Raw genomic sequence first — 21,190 nt, 5'->3', positions numbered from 1 at the left:
TTCATTGTTGGTGGGAATGCAAAAATGATGCAGTCCAGTTTGGAAATTTAGTGATTTCTTACAAAGTTAAGCATACTCTTTCCAGACAGTCCAGCAGTTGTGCTCCTTGGTATTTATCCGAAGGAACTAAAAACTTATGTCCACACAGAAGCCTGCACATGGACGTTTGCATCAACTCGATTCATAATTGTAAAAACCTGGAAGCAAACAAGATGCCCTTCAGGAGGCAGGCCGGGAAGCGTCGTGCGGCCTGCAGCCCCCGCTTGGCCCTGCAGCTTGGTCTCCCCCGGCCCTAGCTCCCAGGCAACACACGAAGAAAAAGTGGCTGCACTTGCAGTACCCGTGGCCCCGTGACTGGGGCTTCTCACAGCGGCCCCAGGAAGCACCGACCGCCGTGGGCTCACAGGGCTTTTCTGGGAGAGGCAGAGACTGTAATGATTCTGACCCCACAGTTACCCAGATGGTAAGTGGAAATGTCTCTGGACACTTCGTGTAGAGTTTTTTTTCCACTATATCACACACAGGCTGTATGAGCCCACACATGGATTAACCGTGACCTGCTTCACTCTGGCTCACATATCTGGGTACAGATGAAAAAAAAAAAAAATCCATGCTTTCAGTTAAACTACACTAATGACTTGGACAGTATGTGGCTAAATAAGAGTTCAGAAACTGTTAGCTTGCAGACAGGATTGGTCCTAAGGGCCCATTTTATTTGGCTCCCTGAGTATTTTCTATATATTAAAAAAAAAAGTGTTGCAATATCTTCAGTTGGGAATATTTTTACATAAAAATCCACATTTTCAGATTCTCTTAAAAAAAACCGCATCCGGCAGCATGACAATTGGCTGAAATGGGTTTGTCATTATATTGTCCTTTCGGTTAGTGGTTTTCAAGCTCAGCGCTACTGACGTTTGGGGCTGTACAGTTCTCTGTTGCGGGCAGCTGTCCTTGCACTGTGGGATGTTTCATAGCATCCCTGTCCTGTACCCCCAGATGCCAAGAGCAGTAGCACCTTCCCACTGTGTGACAACCAGTTGTGACACTGCCACATGTACCCTGGGCGGGGGGGGGGCACGTTGCCTCAGGTTGGAGGTTTGACAAACCATGCTGGAGGCATTTGAGTAGCGAACCCTGGAAAGCAGCATTCTAGAGCTGGCAAAGATGAAGTGAAACCCCCTCTAATGGTGTAGGAGACTGAAGCCCGGCCGAAGAGGTGACATAACCTGCCCAAGGGGGCATAACTAGGACAACTATGACAGCTCTAGGTTGGGCCGCAAGTCCTCTGAATCCTGGTGTGCCTTCCCCTCGACCTGCTGCCTGCCACGGCCCACTGCCTGCCAGCTCCTGCCTTCTCTCCTTACTGCTAGGATGGTCACTGGTCACTCTCCTACACATGCACCCCGATCCCTGCCGTTGTGCTTGGGTCACACGGAGCAGCTCTTCACTTAAGAGGAGCATCTCCGGGTGTAGGTGGTCCCTACTGTCCCCTCAGATAGGAAGGGGGATTTCAGAAACATTACCTTAGTCTCTGTTCCACTCATTTAACACAGGATTCTCCTCATTCCCGGCCTATTTAGATCACCAGTCTCTTCTGCATTCTTCTGAGCTCCACGTTTCCTCTAAAGCCACTTACAAAATGTGCCGCCAGAACCAAATGTTTGCCTGAAGTCATTTGTCACTCTGAAAACTCCTCTGGAATGTGGTCGTTATACAACAGTTGGATGACATTGTTTATACACTTAGAATTTGTTTCACCATCTCAGGTCTCATCCTTTTTGATAAGATCAGTTTAAGAACATATTAACGATTTCCCACAAGAGATTTTTTTTTTTTAATAGAGTAAGAGATTCTTTTGATGTCAGAAAGTTCCAGACAAGGCTCACTGGACCAGGAGCCTCCAGCACGTAGGTTGTGGTTCTACCACTGTCTGAGCACATGGGCTAAGCAATCTGTAGCCCTCTCAACTAAAAAACACTGTGTTTCGGGGGCACTGGAGCAGCTCAGTTGGTTGAAGCTGGTTTCGGCTCAGGTGGGGATCACAGGGTTGTGAGATCGAGCCCCATGTCAGACTTTGCACTCAGTGTGAAATCTGCTTGAGGATTCTCTCTCTCTCTCAATCTGCCCTTTCCCTCACATGGACACTCACACACACTCTCTCAATAAACCTTAAAAAAAAAACCCACAGTGTTCTTTTCTTTTTATTTTATTTATTCATGAGAAACAGAGAGAGAGAGAGAGAGGCAGAGACACAGACAGAGAGAGAAGCAGGCTCCATGCAGGGAGCCCAACGTGGGACTCGATCCCGGGTCTCCAGGATCATGCCCTGGGCTGATGGCAGGCGCTAAACCGCTGGGCCACCCGGGCTGCCCCCACACAGTGTTCTGATGGCCACTTAGACCCTTTGAATCTCTCACATTGAATTGAATTCTTATTTTTTCATTAGAGTCCATGTGAAATTTCTCCCCTGACTCTCGTTCTAATGGTCAGACTATTTCATTTTTGACAGAGAAAGCCCCAAAGACACTTATCGTAAAATATTCCTTTACACACCCACAGGGGGATTGCTCCACAGTTTAATTTGAAATTTTTCTAGTTGTCAGTGAAATACTATCTTAGTACATAGTAGTGTGCCAAATGGGCAAGTAACTTCACTCAGGGTATGTCCTTCTTGGGTGTCCAGCTGAATGTAAGAATCATCTGAGCGTGGGATGATGCATAAATCACCCTCCTCCCATACCACTGCTATCAATTCTCCCTTCCAACATGGTAGGACGTGTCTTATGCCTTCCTATATTGTGATCTGGGTTGATGGAGAGCTACCATGTGACCCCTCTCTACTGTAGAGTCCCACTGCCATATGTATGCTTATTGTCTTGTTTCTATTCTGGATATATCTTTCTCTGGCATAGTTTCCTACTGTCTTGGCTTCCAGTCATCTTCTTTTTTCTATCTGTTCTGTTCTTAGAACTTGAAAGAAAAAGAATCCTTGCATGAAAGGCAATGATAGCAGCACGGCAGTGTGTACAAGGGACGTGGGTAACATTCCTTTGTGTAATGTTTTGGGTCGGCTCATTTATGAGGTGTGTTTGAACCAATGGAGTAGGGGAAGAAATTCCCCAGAAGCCCAGATGCATGCCACAATTGAAGAAATGAGTTGGGCATTGGACTCCCCCAACACACACCAAATTGTGCATAGAGAACCGAAAGACAGGCCACCAGTGATAATCTGATCAGGATTGGTTGGGGCACTGGACAGGGCTGAGGCCACCGAGAAGCCTTCACTGTCTAAAACCCAGCAGGGCCAGGAGGCCAGTGCAGTGCCTGTCCCTTTATCTCCAAACTTCAGTCATTCTTAATCAGACCCACATTTGCGAGCCTCTGTGCGAAGGCACACATACCTTTGTCTTTTGTCTCTATATCTAGAATGAAATCAAATAGACTGATTTAAATTTTTGCTTATTATTTTTTTAAATTTGTATTTATTATTTATGATAGTCACAGAGAGAGAGAGAGGCAGAGACATAGGCAGAGGGAGAAGCAGGCTCCATGCACTGGGAGCCCGACGTGGGATTCGATCCCGGGTCACCAGGATCGCGCCCTGGGCCAAAGGCAGGCGCCAAACCGCTGCGCCACCCAGGGATCCCAATTTTTGCTTATTATTAAAAAAAAAAAAAGCCACCCACATTACCACCAATTGAACCTCGGCTTTGTGTCAAACATTCCACCTATATTATTTTAGCAGAAGATCACAGGAAGCTCTAAGGATGGTTGCTAGCTGCCCTTGAGTCTGTGTGCCCTTTTTCTTCGTTAGCAAGACAAGTCCTGCACTGTAGCTGGGCACGTGGCATCCCTGCCCAAGGCTCGGTCCTGTACTTTGTGGTACAGATTGCTGTGACCACATGACCATGTGCTAGCCAATGGGATGCGAGCTGAAAGAGGTACCCGACTTGCAGTTCATGCCCCAAAAGGGGGAAAGATTGTGCCCTCGCCCTTCCCTTTCTCCTTTTTTCACTGGCCAGAATGTGAAGGCAAGAGTTGGGAACAGACAGTTTAGCCCTGAGGTGAAAGATGAGTGTGGAAGATGCAAAACAGGATCCCAGGAGCCTGGTCCCAAACTGGAGAGCTGGCCTCTCAGCTCTGGACTGGCTGTGTTCAGACCGTATCATGAGAGAGGAAAATCCTGCCTCTCTTAAGTCGCAATTATTTTGACTTTTGTTACAATAGCCAGACCTGTTTTCTAATGAACACTGGCATTCATTTTTATACCCTTTGTGCAAACGAGCATCTGGACCTCAAAGAGACAAATAACCTGCCTGAAACTGCTTATAGAACAGTCCCCTCAAGCTGCTCAAATATGATACTTTCTCTTAGAATTCCTCTCTGATATGGAAATGCCAGTGAAGTCGTGCAGCTCTTCCCCCACACCAAAGGAATAGCCAAATCTGAAGGAAACGTGTTCTGGAGCATCTGCCTGGCTGAGTGGGCAAGTGTCCATTCTGTTAACTTCCATCCTGAACTCCCACCTCTTCAGAAGCTGAGTTAGTTTTGAGGTTCAGGTAACCTATATGGTAGGTCAATGAATCTTAAAAATGATCATCTCACTTAGTATTTCCTTACCAGCATTTTACACTTAAGGGCTTTTATGTGGAGTTTTACGTATTTAAAACAGAGTTATTGAGCACTAGAACAGAGATTATGTTGCAAGATATTTTGTTTGTTTATTTAACATTTTAAAATATTGTGTGTTAGTGAGATTTGGGTTGTGAGAGCCATCATGGCATCTCTGACTTGTTTTCTTTCCAGCAGTACCGAGACGCTTACTTGTGTGATGCCAAAAAATGAGATATGACAGCCAGCGTTTGCTTCAGTCTCCTCCGACAAAGAGAGGATGCATCTTCATGGTGATCTCAGCACTTCTGATGCCATTTGGAAATTTGGAAACAGCTTGACTATATTTGTGAGCCATAACTTGATCTCAGTCATCTCCAAAGCTATTTCCGGGTTAGTCAGAATCGTAAGGGCACTTAGAGGGAGAGGCAGGAGGGGACAATTCTTTCCCTTCTGCATAGGAGTGGGAGTGACTGAGCCATGAATGCCAAAGCTGGGGATGAGAGGAAAGACCAGATGAAATGCCAAGAGAGCCAAGATAGCAAAGAGAGAGGGGTCAGAGGTCAAAACAAACAAGGATCCAACCAGGCTGGGAAGGGTTCATCCACACCACGCCAAAGCTTTTGGAGACTGGGGAAAAGGAAAGTGTTGAAAGAAAATTTAGAGAGCTTTCCTTGATATGAATATTTTACTGAATGAGAAATGAACTGGTCACAACGAGGGGTCCTTCCAACCCAGGAATACAAGGCTCAGAGGTGTGATGTTACAGGATGGCTTAGAAAGTGACAATGAGGAAGTTGCTTAACCTTCACAACGATTGGTTATTACTGTGGAGGTTTCCAGATGGCAGGGCATTGGTTAAAAGTACTTACCTTATACCATTTGAGGAAGATATTTTCTTTGATGACTATTGGTGGCATTTACAAGGTAAGTTCCATGTATGCTCATAGAATAAACTAGATTGAGTTTTGCTTACTTGGCTTAAATAGTTCTGTCTTCTTAGGAGATGTTCAAGCCTGGTCTTCATTTTATTTTCTTTTAATTAAAATAAAAATTGTTGGATGTCTATTATGTGCCAGAAAATCAAATCCTGTAGATGGTATAATTATCACCATTTCATAGCTGAGAAAAATGGTCTCAAAAAAGTTAGCCCAATGGATGTCACACAACTGATGAATAGTAAATCTGGGATTCAGACTCTGGTCTACCAAAAGTCTGTGTTCCTTCCTTCCATCACAATGACTCCAGAGCAGAAAGGCAGCCAACAGAGGGTAGGTTGTAATGAACCGGATAGAATTGACAAGGAGTCAGACCTAGACTTTGTGAAACCACACGGGGACAGGGTAACATCTAGCACAAGACTTTTAGGGGTGGGCTGTCTTCAGGAAAACACGTCGGTAAACTGCCCTGGGTATGGGCCATGAGGTCCCAAGGTCAAGGCATAGAAGATAAAGGCAATACCCAATTTCTCTACAAACTAAGTTAGCTAGAATTTGGGACATAAGCAAGAAATTCAACAAGAGGGGAAGAGTTAAAAAGAAAAGAAGGAGCCCAGCACATGGTGGGAGGTGGAAGCACAGAGATGGCCGGGAAGCGAAGTCCTGGAGATGAGGGAGCTGAGAGGTTTAGAAGCATAGAAATGTGTAACATTTAATCCTAAACTGACCGGTTGCCTCACTGTTAACTCCAGCAGTTCCCTTAATTGTCCTTTAAAAGTTTGTCACCCACACTTGCACAACCTTGTGTTTGAGACAGGCTCAAACAGGAAAAAAGAACTGCTTCGTGCAGAGGACGAGGTGAGAGCAGAGAGGAGAACAGGCACGGACAAGAGAGGCGTCCATACATGGAGCGATTCGGCCGGAGCTGGAGGTGGCCAGGACACTTATAAACATCCTCCTGCCCACATGTCAAAGATTAACAGGGAGTCTGAAAGACTTGCTGAGTGGCTTACCTCATAAGGCATGAGAATTCAAAACAATTTCATCTAAATCTGCAAGGGCAAGTTGACTTTAGCCAACATCTGGTATATGAAAAGAAGGTATTTCTCAAAGTGCTACTCGAGGAAGTGAGTGGCCTTGGGCGGCAGTGAATTCCCCATCCTTGGTCGTGTTTAGGCAAAGGTAGTACAAACCCCAGGTGTGGTGGTGGTAGGGCAGACTCAGGTGTCAGAAGGGAGAGACTCTCCAACCTGTTGAACCCCCTCCCAACGCTGAGGGCCCTGATTCTAGGTCTATAAAGGCAACATGAATTAAGTATCCAAGCAAACGAGTGGGATTTGGCAATGCACCGACAAAGCTCGGAGTGAAGGGGGGAGGAAGTCCACTCAACGAGTTAAAAGTAAAACTGAACCATTAATATCCAGATAAAGTCGCCTGGCTATTGAGACATGCTTCTGGTTCAAGGAAGCCTTTCTTCTGTGCATTCCCAGGGGTGTGGTTTACGCAGCCCAGGGTTTGCTTTTCGAGCAGGTGGATAGATGTGCCTTGTCTTGAATGGGCACTCGAGCTTCAGTGTCTGCGGAACAGGGATTTAATGTTGAGGACTTCTTCTCTTGAGATTTAGATCTGAACCTGACCACCTTTGTCCCAGCTCATGAGGTCCAAGGGCTGGAGGCACCCAGAGGGAGTGAGAGCTCATCAGCTTCACGAGATGTGGAAGGGAAAGAGGGAAAGAAAGAGGGAAAGAATCAACAATCTACAGAGATAGTCAGGAACAACTAGCTCTCTTTTCTCCCCTGCCTCGCCAGGAAAAAAAAAACAAAAAAACAAAAAAAACCCAGATGCTGCTTCAGTCCTTGACTGTTTGCAAGGACAAAGTATATACCAATGGCTAAAGGACAACTAAAAAAGATCATACAGCTGGGGAGGGGGGGGGATAAAAATCTTCCTAGATCTTCTCTCAAAATGTGCCCAGAATAGTATATTCCTGCAATTTGGAGAAAAATACCTGAGTAAATATGATATCCTGCCAGTGCTCAAATTTTGTCTGAACCAGGGATGAAGATAGCTTGGGTACACGAAATTCATAGATAAACCATAAACTTACAAAAAGCAGACTTTATTCATTTGAATTTCAGCTTGTAAGGTATTTCTCCACCCACTCATAGTAGAAGGACCATGAGTAGTTAGAAGTCATGGGGGAGGAGGAGCGGCAAATAACTTACATCAACCACAAACTAGATTGTCAGCCCGGGAGAGTTGAGTGTAGACCTCAATAGTTTCTGATATTTGAATTAAGAATAAAAGTTCCCATATGAAGCCAGTCTAGGAAAGGCATTCTTGATAATTCTCTCAAACTCTCTCATGTGTTAGATTGCTCCACTGAGCAGGACTGAACACGCCCCTGGGGGCACCCCCACTTCAGTTAGGTTCGAGAGACCAAGGAGTTCAGTTCCTGCCCCAGAGCCTCTTCCCTCTGTGGTAACTAGAAGTAAATTGACAACCTCACCTAGTAGTTCTGGAAGACTGAATCACATTTAAGTTACCTCTTGGCTTTAGAAATGATTTTATTTCATTCAACAAGCATTCTGAAGTCCTTCCTCCAATTCAGACATCGTGCTGGCTGCTTTGGAATAGCTTGGAACCTAGTGAATATGATGTTCACACAAACAAATTAAAACCCGATAAAACCACTAAAGTGCAGAGTGTACCATGTACCCAGGTGTGCCTTGGACTTTGGGAAAGGCCTCGAAACAGAAGAGGAGACTCACCTGAGCCTCTGATGATGGTTGAATGTGAGTTTATCAGCGAGAAAGAGTAAATGACATTTTGGGAGGAAGGAATAGTACCTCACAAAGAGTGAGAGATTATGACCGTGGCATAAGGAGAACAAGTAGTGTCAGGTTCAAAGTAGTACATTGTACTCTGTGGCTACGTAAGAATTTTCCTGGAAAATGAACAAATGCATGGCAAAGGTCAAGTGCTTCTCTGCGTTTGAAGTTCAGCAACTCTAGAGATACTGACTCAGAGCAAAAGGAAATAATACACCTTGACTGTTTTTGTTTTTGTTTTTGTGATACTCCAAGTGTCAAGGGACTTAGGGATTATTTTCTCTGGAATAGTCAGGGCTGCTTCATGGGTGTGTGACCTGCAACCACACAGAGCTCCATGTTTAGAAGCCTCTGGTCTTCAATAAATTGCTCTGTGGTTGCTGTCTTGAAATTCTTTGACTCATCATGGTCCAGAGGTCCCATATTTCACTGAGTCCCCCAAAATGATGTAGATGATCCTGAGAATAGGATATTTTCAGAGAATTTGAAGTAGTTCAGTATTGTTTTATATAAAATGGAAGGAAGGAGCGGTGGCTAATGAAGTTGAGCATGTAGGCAGGGGAAGAGGTTGAAAAGTCTGGAAGCCTTGTTAAGCATTTAAAATTTGCCTCTGGGAGAAGGATAGTCATGGAAGATATTGAACAGGAAAGTAACAAGAGGAGATTTAACTTCTAGATCACTCTAGTGTGATGTAGGTGAGGGAAGGGAAATGTCACAAATTTTTTCCCATTTAAAAATAATGCCTTATGGGACGCCTGGGTGGCTCAGCGGTTGAACATTTGACTTGGGTTCAGGGCGTGATCCTGGGGTTCTGGGATCAAGTCCCACATCAGATTCCCTGTGGGGAGCCTGCTTCTCCCTCAACCTATGTCTCTGCCTCTCTCCATTCCCTCATGAATAAATAAATAAAATCTTTAAAAATGAGTAAATAAATAAAATTAATGCCTTTCATTGTTCAAATTTCACTTATCAGGTCCAAATTTTTGATCCATGTTAAAATGGAAAAGTCCTGAGAAGAATTACTGCTATGATTAGTGTACATTTTTGGGGTAAATTAAGATAGCAAGATCTGTGAGCACCTTAGAGAACTTGAGGTAGCAAAGAGCAGATGGAAAATAGGAAGCTGAGGGTTCTGTTTGGAGATGGGGGCCATAGAGAGGCTGAGCCTTTAGGGGAAAGCTTAGGCTTGTTTTTTTTCATTTTGCACAAGACCAGCCAGATCCACATGAAAGATTTTTTCCTTTAAAATTGCTTTCAGCACTCCCTGCCCAGAGTCCTTTAGTGCAGTGGTTCTCAAAGTGTGGTTCCCCGGAAAGCAGCATCAATGTCATTTTTAGAAACGCATTCTCTGCCCTCCATTTCAGATACACTGACTCTACAACTGTGGAGGGGAGACCCCACAATCCACTGCCACCAGCCCTCCAGGTGGCCCTCGTGCAGCTGAGAACTATTGCATCATTAGAAGTCATCTATGTCCCTAGAAAAGGAGGGAAAAAAAGTAGACATGCTTGTCTGGTATTAGAATGGATAAGCAAATGTGATTCTAATGCCAAGAAGAAATTCAGGCTTTGTCCTAAACATGCTTTTAATGGAACTATATTCAGTGAGTGATGTAAGATATATATGATATATACGATAGCAGTGTCTTTGTAGGTGATGATTCCATAGTTCAAGAATGACTTTAAAAGGTCATATTTTATTAAACAGACTCTGAATCATGATGCTGGAGCTGACAATGGTATTTACCAAAGCAAGATAAAGATGATTCTTTTTTTCCCCCTATGCAAGTACGATTGTTTTATGGGAAGCATGTTTCACTTGTACCATCATCTTCCAGAGGATAATCTCTGCTGATAGTGCTGGAATAGTTCATTTCTTGGGGCCTTACATTGGTAGGATCACGGCTATGTTAATACGTGTCCAAAAGTTGCTTTCGTTTACATAGTCTATAATATTTCTGAAATGGAGTCTAAGTTGCTGTTAATACCAGCATTTCTCAGATTCTTTCCATTGTCTTCCATGAGTAATCCAATATACATGGAAGGAAAAAGAGTAAACACTTTTGTGATAATCCAAATCTTTCCAATGGAATTTTAAACAATCTGACAGTTCAGTCTTGTTAAAAAGTGATATAAAATAAATGCTTCTTAGCAAACAATTGTCCAGTAAGTATTATAATTCTGTCTCATATTCTCACAGTGGATTGTTTTCTGAGTCTTTCAGTGGAATTCTTTCAAATTAGAGCTCAATGATCTTCTTTATATTTTATCCAAGGTTTGAAACACATGAACCTGTCTCTACTTACTCAAACAATGGCCTCTATTATGGTGTCTTTTTCTTTAAATCCAAATATTATATTCAGCATTTTAGGAATTCCCTATTCCAAATACAGGCAATTAAATTGTCTATAAGTTACTCAGAGCCTTAGAAAATGAAATGAAATAGGAGTTTGTACTTTGAAATGAGTTCAAAAATGTGTACCATTTGTCAATGCTAGTCTCTGTCAAATAGTCCTCATTATCTTCTGGTTCTGCTGTTAACAGACGAAATAATCTGACACAGACTTCTCTAACAAAAATATTTCCTTCTAGGAGAAGCCTGGCCTTTCTCAGTAATCAGGAATCAAATTCTTGACCTTGAAGATGGGAGAAAGAACAGAATGCTTCTTGGTACCACTATCAGCTGGATGAAATTTGAAAACATCCCCCAGGATAAAAAGGGGGACATGCACGGATATTTGTACTGCTTTTACCAATATCTAGGATGAACTTGGAGCCAGTAGGCTGGTACTCCAGAAAAAGAGAAAACCAAGTCGGGAGCTTTGGAAACACACGCCTGAGGCCAGGGCTCAGATGCAAGGGTCATCAGGCATCAGGACTCTGAGTTGAGACCAGAATGAAGAGTGGTCAGTATCACTTTCAATGACTGTTTACCAAACCACCTTTGTATTCACCCTTTTAATTTAGGGTCCCCAAAGTATGGTCCTGTTCTTATGCTCTCATAAACTTCAGTAAAACCAGGAAGTAAACAAGTGTTTATTGAACCGACTTACAGGAAGGAATGAAAGAATGGTGGTCTCCTTAATCATTTCAGGAAATTTGAATATTAACCTAAATGAATTTCTAAGTAGTAGAGGCAATGAGAAGAAAATGTTTGGGAGCAAGAGCCTCTTTCTAAAAGCAAAGAGACTAGGGTCATAAACTCATCTCTTTTCTCCCCGACTTCCTCCTCCACCTCCCTCCACATAATATCCTTCTTGGTGGCAGGTATAGGACATCCATCTGTGCTATTTTCCTCCTCCATCAGGTTCTTGCCTGGTGCCTGGAACCCACACTGCTCTGTCTTCCTCCATTAGTAAGAACAAGGAAATTGCCTACCGAACAACAGTTCTACTTAGATATCCTAGAGGGACTATAAATGCCATCTGAAAAAATCACTCCCTACACCCATACCTGCTGAAGGACCTCTGTTATCATGGTATCATTGCCCACTTGGCCAAGTGAAGAGTTTGGAGATACTTGGTTCCCTAGGTGGTACTTGAGCTACCATGAAGGTTTGCGTAGGAGTTTGTATGCAGTGTGAAGCGTGGGGGGAAGAGGTGTTTTGGAAAACAGAGATTGTGTCTCAATGATAGTGACAATGTTTCCATACTGAAGCACCGTAATGCATGTGGATGATTCAGAAACAGAATAAGGTTGTGCCAGACAGACACGAAGCCCGGAAGCACCATGGTTCCTTTCTCCTATAAAACACAGTCCAACAAGCAAACCAAAAGTAATTGGAACCAATCCATATTTTTCCTCAGTTTCTCAGGAGATGGTCAAAGGTGGGCTGGCATAGATGAAGTATGTTTTCATGCCCAAGAAAAGTAGCAACCTGTTGCACAAATCCATTCTCCCCTTATTCACCATGCTTCACACTCATCGCTCCCTAATATCTTCTAAAATCCTCCCAACTCTCAACTCCCAACTTCAATTCTCATTCTCTTTCCCATATAAATCTTGCAGCTTCTCCAGATTACCCCCAGCTATTAACTTATACCAAACTTCATAATAAGGCCCAGGTGGGGATCCCTGGGTGGTGCAGTGGTTTGGCGCCTGCCTTTGGCCCAGGGCGTGATCCTGGAGACCCGGGATCGAATCCCACGTCGGGCTCCCGGTGCATGGAGCCTGCTTCTCCCTCTGTGTCTCTGCCTCTCTCTCTCTCTCTCTCTCTGTGACTATCATAAATAAATAAATAAAAATTAAAAAAAAAATAAGGCCCAGGTGAATGTGTGCGTCTGCGTTGGTAGGGAGCCTCTCCTGGAGTGACGGAAATGGGCTGATTCATTCACTTTGTCTCTGCCTGCCACGCTCCTCCTCCAGCTATCTGCATGACTTTCTTAAAAACCCCACTACCGAAAACACACAAACAAAAAAGCCGAAGAAGAAAAAGAAAGCCAAACTTGAAAATAAAAAGGTGAGTAGTTTGTCTTTTCAGCGTGCTTTAGGTACCTTGTTTAATAGGCTCCCACAAGGGTGGTTTAGGGAAATGTACTCTATTTGACTCACTGTTTACTAGTGATTAAAAGGCCTAGAGGTAGTGAAGTTTCTCGTTAGTTTGTAGATTTTCTTCCAGGAGACACCAAATAATCTCTGTCTGTTAGAGAATTTCCAAGAATAGAGTTTATATCAAATATAGTAGGACTTTAACCAGATTTGTCTCTAATCTAACATTTTTTTCTTAGTTGAGCATTCCGTTATTAAACTTCCTGTGAACGCTGGATTTTTGAATTCCCTTTAAACCAGTCTTAACATTTTATTGATCCTTTACTAACTACCAAGCAGAATGAATTTTTGACATGTGTTCAGTTTCTATTTATATGAGAGTTGCTTTCTGACTTTTTGAAAATTACACTTTAACAACTCTCATGGAACCCTAACTTCCTTCAGATGCCTGCTCAAATGCCGCTTTCCTGTGGAGGCTTTCCTCGACCACGCAATGGAAAATAAGACCTTGTGTAGATACTCAGCATTTCCTAGCTCCCTTCCTTTGCTTCCCTATAGTATTTATGTCCATTTGATATTTTATTTTGATTTTTCTTTTGTCTTTAGCCACTAGAATGGAAGCTCTGTGAATTTAGGGACTCTACAGCCCACTCCCTGATCAATAACTGGCAAATAATGAGTACTCAATGAACAGTGCCTGAATGAATGAATATACTACTATCAGGCCTCCCTGCTACTCAAAGACTAATTACATTGTGTACAGCCACCCTTATCAACCCTACACTTGGAATTATGGTGTAATAGTAAAAGTACTGAAGTTGTATTTATTTTTCTGTCTCCATTGAGTGATTTCTGGGCCCTTTCGTGAGACAGATACCTTTGCAAGTTTAGTTTTCATCTGTTAATGGGAGCAGTAACACACGTGAGAGGCCATCGATAACCTCGCCTGGTGCACTTGAACTTAGTAAAGACCAACATAAAGGCCAATGTAAGTGGCATTATCACTGTTGTCGCATTGCTTCTCTGTTAGTAGTGAGTGTCTAGGATGACAGCTTTCAGGCACTAGGAAGTCTTCCAGAGGCTTCAAGACTAATACTCAACCTGAAAACATCTTCCTCTTACCTGGACAGCACTTCCTGGGAAAACACATTTTTCAGGTAGTTTTACTTCAGTACCAGTGGGCTTTTCTCCTCGTAGAGCATGTGAATAAGAAAAGGAACTAACTTATGAAGTATTTTACCATTTTGCCTAAATAAGGGACAGGAGAACGCACCAGGAAGTCTCAGAGCCAAACTGAGCTCAGATGTAAGATACATCTCAGCAACAGCTCTGAGGAAAGCATCTCCTTAAAATACAGATTTGTACCGCTTCGACGTCAGAAAAACTTTTTCCAAAACAGTTTTATTTTCCCCTGCTCAACAGCTAGAAATTTCTTAGGAGTGAGTGTCTTCCCTAAAACAACAAACCGTCCTCTTTTAGCTCTGTGCCCTCAGAGAAAATAAGACGACCTCAGAGATTTGAGTTTCCAAAGCCTCAGCACTTGCAGACAGTAAGCAGAATAGCAGGAGACTTCGCCCACGGTCACGATCTGGTGGTACAGTGGGAAATCTGTTTTTGGAAGCTAAAATCAATGGGAAATCCTTGAGCTGGGAGACTCTGAGGTTTAGCAGCTTAGATAGCAGAGCTGGTAATACGCGGACGAAGAGAACCGAAGAAAGCCCTGTGTCAGGGAGCACTTCTACTGTAACTACATTAGGAACAGTCTCCTGATGCTAAGCCTAGGGCGTCTCTATCCAAGTTCAACAGAAATTATAAGAATCCTCCAATCACTTCTCAGAAGAGCAGAGAGCATCTTCCATGCAAGAATCAGAAAGTGGGGTGGCCTGGAGCCTCTTCTAGAGAAAGGTTAGAAGTTACCAGGCATTCAAATCAGTTCACCTCAGCAGGAAGACCCTAAGAATGCTTTCCGGCTCTCCTCTGGATCCTCCCTCTAAATTCCTTATCAACTATCTCCACTTCCCCAGGTCAAGTCAAAGATCTCAGCAAGCAGGAAATATCCTTTTTCTTACTATGAAACAAAACCAAAAGACTGGTTCATGGGTGGTTACCCTTTTAGTATCTTAGTGTAGGTAGGCTCATGCTGCAGAGTATGCTCTTCTCAGAAGAATTGGAAACTTCTCTTCGGTAGGTGACAGCAAACCTACTTGAAAATTACTTCTCCTGTCAAAATAACACTGATGGTAATAGTTCCTGTCATAGAGAGAGCATGGGCCATGGAGTCAAATGCATTCCTGACTCCACTGCTTACTATTTGTCCGTTTCCTAAGCCAGTTACTTGACCGCTGTGTGCTTTAGTTTGCTCAACTGAAAGTGGAGATCGACAAGGAAAATAATAACAGCAAACAATTTCAGTTGTTTCCTAGGTGCTAAACATTAGTCCAGTGTTTTGCCTTCATTAACTAATTTACACCTTTAACCTTATGAGGCAGGTGCCTTTGTTAGGTGACTCCTGAGTCTCCTGCACTCTCTTGAGTGCCAAAGACTCTCGATACCTGTGAAGGACGACAATGTGCTTCATGGGCACTATCTCATTTAGTCCTCAGAGCACCCTTATGGGGAAGGCACTCTTCTCTGATCCATTTTACACTTGAGAAAACTGAGGTGCAGGGAAGTTAAGTAACTTACCCAAAGACTCAGTAATGGTGCTGGGAATCATAGTCAGACTCTAAACGCCTTGCTCTTCAATATTATGCATCATGATATTTGTTCCCCTAGAACTCCCCCATTTGTTAAAGGGGAATGAAACCAACTCAAATCATATGTTTGTGAATGGGAAACTTGAACTTTTTTTAAAAAAGGATGGCTGAAGATCTGCCTTCAGTGCTTGCATCAAAATAAACAGAACTGATAGACACAATCAAAATCTCTGGCTTTAATTTTGTTGTTGTTGGGTTTTTTTCCCCTTTGGTACAAGATTTTATGATGAAGTTTCCATGAGAAAAGGGATCCTGTGGTCATGTAAAATAATCAACAAAAGGAATGTAGGAAAGGGTACTGGTAAGCCATATGAGGAAATCACTAACAAGATGTTTGTCTCCATACTGACATGAAATTACCCAAACGTATGATTTCACAATCTACAGGATGGCAACAAACTGCCCCCAGAGGGCGCCAAAGTGATCTCTCTCTCTCTCTCTCTCTCTCTTTTTAAATCTAAGTCTGTAGATCTGATCTGGACCTCCTGCATCTCAGAGGGTTTCTGGATGGTCCTCAAAAAGCCCCTCAGGGCCTTCCTCTGGTTTGGGGTGTGGGCCACGGTCACCCAGAAAGCTAAATGCAGCCGCTGGGTGATAAAAGCCCTGCGGTAAACTGACTTCTAGCTAACCACAGGGCAGCAGAGAGCGTTGAATGCAACCACAAAGTGGTTTGCTGGCACAGAACTTTCCCAACCTTTGGAACGAGATACCAGGGGATGTTGTTTAGTCCCCATCTTGGAAATCTTTCTCTTGGCGAGAGGAAAATTCTGATATCCATCAGTCTGAAATCAGCTGGGCATAGCCTTAGGTGGAGGCAGGGGGGCAAGCATGTTGTCTGTGGGAACTCATAACCTCAAAACCAATGGTCTTAATGGAGCTGCTTATGCAGTTAGTTATGAAACAGGCAGGCATATGGATGCCGGCGGGGATTGACAAACTGCATGGAGACTACCAGACCTCTTTGCAATAGGACATTTGTTTTTCTAAAAATGTTGAGAGAAATTATATTTTAATGCAGAACTAGGAGTCCTGGGTGAGCTTCCAGCATCTTCAGGTATGCATGAAGCCCCTAACATGCCTGACATGGACTCCAACAGATGCCCTTTGTTCAGGTCACAATGTTGAGACTCAACAGAACCACTGGCCTCTTGCAATCAGGCTGACGCTTTGGGAGCCCTGTTCTGAAGAAATTGAGATTGACAGTGTTAAGACCTTGAGTTTTTTTCTTTAGAATATCGCCACTGCTTATTCTTTAGCCCTGCCTTTGAGCTAGAAATTGATGTACTTGGCTGATGGGACTAAATTACATGAAAGAATGGCTTTCATCATATTGCTCAATTTAGGGATTTCTTTCATTTCAAAGGCAAGGTTAATTACCTCTAGAAAATGTTAAGCAATTATCCACTAATAATAACAGGGAAGATGCTCCTGGAGCAGCCAACTCAAGGTAGAGGGGGGATTTGTGAGGAAGGCAAGAGACTTAGATTTGAATTAATGATGAAAAATGAAAACTATGTTAAGCTTTTAAAGACTTTAATGGGGAGAGACAAGACTGTTGCCTTAGCCCTTCAGCAGCCTTGGCCGTCAGTTTCTTCCATTTTTATTCCCCCTGGACTCAGAGGAAAGGCCTCTTTAGCGAATTTGGTTTTTGCCTGTAACCACTTATAACCTAGTGGAGGTGACTCAAGTCTTTGGTAATCGGTGGAATATAACAAAGGTGTGAGCTCCTGGGTAAAGCTAAAAAAGAATCTAGTCTGGGGCTTTTTAGTTGCATCCAGGGATGTCCTATTTCTCTGCATATTAAAGTACTCACAGTTCAGAGTCTTGCTCTTAGAGTTCAGGGATGAGTGATGCCTTCCAAAAGCCTGTACCCTTCTGCAGGCCAACACACACACATAAACACACACACACACAGACACACACACACACACACAGAGTGTTATTCTATCTCTCCCTCTCATGCTCAATTTCAAGTCACTGAAAAATGAGAAAGGTTCTAAAAAAATTCTCTGCATTTTGCTCAGCTCAAAATCCTGTGGCAGGTGGATATAAAAAGCACAACAATTGACACTGTTCTTTCTTTGATTTTTTTTAGTTCAAGAAGTAAGGCTGTTGTTTGTGTACAGGAGCTTGTTAACACATGCTAGACTTTGTCCTTGCTGTGGAGACAGTTCTCACGCAGCCCTAGGATTCCTTGGCACCTTCGGAGGAAAGCAGGTCAGTAGGTACAAGGAGATGCTTCAAAGAGTGGGCCTGAAGCTGGTGCTGAATGGGGGGGCGGGGGGCGATGAGATGCTTTTCTATCTCATTAGAGCTGCCTCAGCGCAGAGGATACCTCTTCTAAAAGCAAGCCTAGCAGGAGGCTGTACACTGTTCAAAAAAGTCCTGTCACCACATGAATGCATTACAGTTCCTTTCTTTCCAAAAAGAGTAATTCCCTGATTTCACGGGCTAACCATAAGATGATCTTAGAACCCCCAAATTACAGCTCTTTAACATTTCAGTATTAAACTCATATGTGCTTAGGCCTAAATATGATAAAGTTTACAGGAATTGATCTTGAAACTGAAGCTCAGAGTTTTAAGGATTCCGCAAGGGAGAAAATTATTTAGTTGATGGGAGAAAATTATTTATTTGCAATTATGAACACTGAGAAATCTGGGTTCTCATTTCTGATAGTTAACAGCCACCATCATAATGTGGTGCCTATTTTGGACAGCTTAGGACTTACTGGTAAAGCCTACCTTTGAACATTGAAAGTAAAGAAAAATATGTCATGCAACATATCTGCCAGGTAATACAAGAAGAAATAGAAAACTTTCTAGACACAGAGAGAAATTAGTTAAATTCATTTTACAGAAACCGCACAATCTAAACAGACTTGTTTTCCTTCTTTTTCTTCTGTGAAGTTCCAAGGGTACTTTGTCAACTACGCAAAGCTCCGTTTCCAACCTTCACTTTTTTTTTTTTTTAAACCACATTCTAGCCTTTTCACAGCTTTGAATCTACCTGTTCCTGTTTATTTCCAGGTATGAAATATCACTGAATGTTCACTATGAGAGCTGGGAAGAACAGTCAGAAACTCTTAGTCCCATCCTTCCTTTTATAAACAAAGAAACAGAGACTTTGAGAAGTGGAGAACTTTTATAAGTTCCCACAGCTCATTAATGACAAAACTGGGATGCAAATCCAGACTTCCTGACTCCCAGCACCCCAGAGTCTAGAGTCGGGATCCGGATAGTACATACGACATGAGATCCTCCCCAAGATGTGACAAGCCACTGCAAGACTCCAGGCAGAACGTACAAAAGGCAGCCACAAAGAAAGGGAGGAAGATTTTAGATCTTTGGGACACTGCCTCTTTGCTTCCTCTAAATATTAACTCTCTGACACAAAGCCCCATGATTCCGACCCAAGAAATCACCCTGATGCTTCAGATATTGAGCTAGGAGTGTTCTTATGTCCACACGAGATGCCATGGGAGTTACATTTATACCTAATATAAGTAGATACTAAGCCCAACATAAAATCTTTAAAGGCAAATGTCTTGAAGCATCACAATCTAGACTTGGCCTGTGCTTATAAAGGAATGAAGGTTTGATGACTATAGTGTACTCATTCATTCATTCATCTCCTCATTGATTCATTCAATGGACCTTATCGAGTACCTTGTCCATGACAGGAGCTACAGTGGTGATCAGGATAGGCATGGCCCTGGCTCCCTCAGCACTTACAATTTCCTGGGTGCAACAGACGTTGAACAAGTATTTAGAGTAAATTATGGAGGAACACACCACAGAACTTCACCAGGAACCAAGTGACCAGATTGATATTCTAACTCAGTAGGTTTTGATGAGGGTAGTTTGGAAAGTGATGGAGACATTTGAGGTTATAATGCTAGAGGGAAGCTCCTAGCCTTTAGGTACCAGGAAGCAAGGCTGCTGAGTGTCTTGTATTTTGTTGTCCAGCCCCTCAATACAGGGAATTTCTCCTACATCCTCTGTGACCTCTAAGTCCTTGTTGGACATTCACAAAGGTGAAAAACCTGCCGAATTACCCAAGTCTGGACTCGACCTTCACTTACAGGTCTACATGAAGTATATTTGTGTAGCTTAAACAGATATGGAATGTTCAAGGAATGAATCCATGCAGAAGATGACATCATGTTTTGTTCAGAACTTACGAGCACCATCTGCAATTTCAGAAAAGCATGCCACTGATAGAAATGCTGCCAATAAAACACAACTCTATCGGATTACATTTAGAGCTACCTTAGGAAGGTGGAGCAAGTGGGTGCATCAAAATTCATTTTAAAATATAAATTATTTTTTTATTACTCCGTTATATTAGGACAATGGATTAACTCTAGCTTATTTTACCTGTGATTTTCATTCCTGGCTGGTTTGCAAAGGAAAGTGAACAAGATCTCAAGGACCAGGCAGAGAATTGTACTGTTTCTTCTCTCTAGTGTCTGCGAATGCCTTTGATAGTGTCCCTCAGCTGACAGTTTTTGTGGCTCCCCCTACAGAATTGGGCAGGACAGAGGTGCTTTCAGGTCTTCTCTTTTCCTGTTTCAATGACTCTGGCTTGAGAAGATGAGAGATTGAGGAGAAACCCAGACACGTGAAGGGGTATAGGTGTGACGGCCTACGTCTATGTGATTTTTGGCTGCACAATCTGGAAAGCATATATCCATCTAGATTTTTGTTTCCTGGAACACAGCACTCAGAGAATTTTTGTAACCTGTGTATGTGCCATCTAGGAGCTTAGAGCCACAAGAAAGAGTTCAGATGCCAGATAGTGGCAGTGAATGCAGAGAGACCCAGGAGCCCACAAGCACAGAACATCAGCCTTTTTTCCAGTTCTACCTATGACTCCACTTTTCTGCCTGAGGCAGCGCAGGAGAGAGTCCGAATCAATGATGGGCAGACGTACTACACCGTGGACTGCACGATGTTTAGAGAGCTTTAGTGTCCCTGGGAATTTGGCATCCTCAGCCACCGTGATGCTCTCAGGCCCTTTCTGATAACCTCATATTTCCTAACCTCCCGCAAAACAAGGGTGTTGCAATGCAGGTTTTTGTAGCTGGCCAGCAAATTACTTTCTCTATAGATGGAAAGAGATAACAAGACCCTGTTGACTTCATTTTATGCCTGTTGCTGCACAAATTCAGCCACTTGATAGGTTGGACAAGCAAGACAGAACAGGATCCGGGGAAGACAGGCATTGATAAAAGCAGTAGCCCTGGAAGACAGCTGCCCTGGAAGCCTCAACTCCACATGAACGTAGGACAGACTTGGCCCATGAGGAAGGACCCCCTGATGTCTACAGTAGCTTGTAGTTATCAAGCCACCAGTTTGCCTTCTTAAAGAAGTCTGACTGAAGAACTAGACTCACCTTAGATGACGGTTTGTTGGGGCACCTGGGTGGCTCAGTGGGTTAAGTGACTGCCTTCCACTCAGGTCATGATCCAGCATCCTTGAGACCTGCATCAGGCTCCCTGCTCCCTGGGGAGTCTGCTTCTCCCACTGCCCCTCACCCAACTCATGCTCTCTCAAATAAATAAA

At 43.2% G+C, this 21,190-nt stretch overlaps 1 long non-coding RNA gene across 6 annotated transcripts; it reads left to right on the top strand.

The window, feature by feature from the left end:
• The first annotated feature begins 26 nt into the window (after positions 1 to 26).
• Positions 27 to 21,173, top strand: LOC144297042 (uncharacterized). 6 transcript variants are annotated; one of them, XR_013364091.1, is made up of 5 exons: positions 35 to 463; positions 4,807 to 5,004; positions 10,972 to 11,285; positions 17,719 to 17,840; positions 19,592 to 21,173. It is a non-coding gene; the product is annotated as an uncharacterized LOC144297042 (long non-coding RNA). The 6 variants fall into 6 exon arrangements; XR_013364090.1 differs by having other exon boundaries at positions 18,653 to 21,173; XR_013364089.1 differs by lacking the exons at positions 17,719 to 17,840; positions 19,592 to 21,173 and having other exon boundaries at positions 27 to 463; positions 4,810 to 5,004; positions 10,972 to 15,772.
• Positions 21,174 to 21,190: the final 17 nt, after the last annotated feature.

This window comes from Canis aureus, chromosome 25 (genome assembly GCF_053574225.1).
Source record: "Canis aureus isolate CA01 chromosome 25, VMU_Caureus_v.1.0, whole genome shotgun sequence".
NCBI classification, from domain to species: domain Eukaryota; kingdom Metazoa; phylum Chordata; class Mammalia; order Carnivora; family Canidae; genus Canis; species Canis aureus.
This window is presented reverse-complemented; position numbering and strand designations above follow the sequence as displayed.